This window comes from Eutrema salsugineum, unplaced genomic scaffold (genome assembly GCF_000478725.1).
Source record: "Eutrema salsugineum unplaced genomic scaffold, Eutsalg1_0 scaffold_15, whole genome shotgun sequence".
Lineage (NCBI taxonomy): Eukaryota > Viridiplantae > Streptophyta > Magnoliopsida > Brassicales > Brassicaceae > Eutrema > Eutrema salsugineum.
Window position 1 is genome coordinate 2239580 of NW_006256867.1, and position 1947 is coordinate 2241526.

Consider the following 1947-nt stretch of genomic DNA (forward strand, 5'->3'; position numbering starts at 1 on the left):
TAGCAATGAATTAATCTCCTATATATCTTATATGGACTAGGATCCTCATGTTTAAGGTATATTAATGAATGGGTGATTCAGCGTATAGGAATTCAATGGGGATATTCTGTAGTATTGTAGATACAGTATAGAGAATTAGTCAAAATAAAAAGAAAGAAAGTTAGAGTCACTTGTTCACGTATGGTTGTTAATATAGCCATACATATATACTTACACGTCTCATGGATCATTAAAAGCTCTTTAATATGCCATGTGTTATCTACATATGTAGAAACCCTCAAGTTCATCGGGACAAAGGCAATAAATGATTAAACTACAAATACGCGATTATCATATCAGTATTAATCCATTCATCAGTTCTTGTGTTCATCAGACAATCATTTTTTTTTTTCTATTCAAATTCGAGGTTAACCGGGGAAGATAACAAGAACCGGTAGTATAATCAATAGAAAAGAGATAAACAAAAAGGTAAACTAGAACCACCTTTTGAGAAGAAATCGACGCGCAGGTGTCATCATCCAATATAATAATGCATATTGTGTCTTCGTTAAAATCAACCTTTCAAAATATTATCCATATTGGCTTACAACAAAACATATATTTGGTCGTAGGCTCTAATTTAAAGAGAGACTCCATCAATATTTGAAAAATCCTAAGCATAATGATCAATGATGTCCACTGCATTGTATTTTGGAAAATCTAGTGAGAATAGATAAGTGTATATGATCAAAGATACACATATTTTATTAAATGTTATTAAATATGAAGTTATTATTGAAGATACAAACAAGGCTGGAGCAGCACATGTAGCAGTCCGACTAGTTCTGGAGCTGATACAGGAAGACTTGCGAAGCAATCTACACACGTGGAGGTGAGCTGGAAGCTGAGCTGGAGCTGCAGAACGTGCTGGACACTTCAAGAGACGAGAAGCTGACGTGGATAGGAAGCTTGGAGTATCTTGGAGGATTTTTGAAGAAAATATCAAGTTTCCTCTATCTTAGGAGAAGATAAGGAAGGTGAAGATTCTCATGAAGATTTGGAGAAATCAGAAGGAGGATCTAGGCGAGGAGTAGCCGCAAGTCCTATTATGTATAAATAGGCGTGTAAAAACCGTGTAGGGTTTTTAACACAACTGAGAGAATATTTAGCAAAGGGTGAACGAAAATCTGTGAGAGTTTTTGTGAGCTAGTGTGCTAAGGGATTTGGATGAGAGGTTCTTGAATCACGTATCGATTCAAGAACAAGTGAGACTAGTGTAGCAAATCAAGGTGTGTCTTGAGGTTGCTCTAAATCGTGTTCTGTATACTTGTAAGTTACAAACAGATTTACTAGTGAAATATCTTTGAAGAGAAAATCTCTGTGTTGTGTTCTGTGTTAGTTCCCGTATTACTACTCTTACATTTTTATTTGGTATCAGAGCGGTCATCTGTGTGTACTACAAACAGGTGAGATCCTGCGGAGAAAATGGAGAGCTATAAGGAAATGGTGAACAACTCCAGGATCATCCTGGATGATGGGAACTACGGGTTTTGGAAAGCTAGGATCAGATCCATGATCAAAGGGATCGATCCACTGGCATGGAAGGCAGTAACAGATAAATGGGAAGAACCACTGGTAGCTGATGCCAACAGAGTCTTTCATCCAAAACCAGAAGAAAGTTGGACTGAAGAGGAGTCAAAAAGAGCGAAGTACAATTCAAGGGCGCTGACTACTATTCACACCAACATATCAAGAAAGACATTTGAGCTGATTCAAGGTGTTGAGACTGTCAAAGAAGCATGGGACATACTTCAGATGCAGTACGAAGGAACAACAAAGGTTCAAAACTCCAGAAAGGACATGCTTGCTTCTCGCTTTGAGAATCTAAAGATGGAGGAGGATGAAACCATCTCTGAATTCAGTTCGAAACTGAGTGCTCTGGCACAAGAAGCAGCGGTGTTAGGCAAA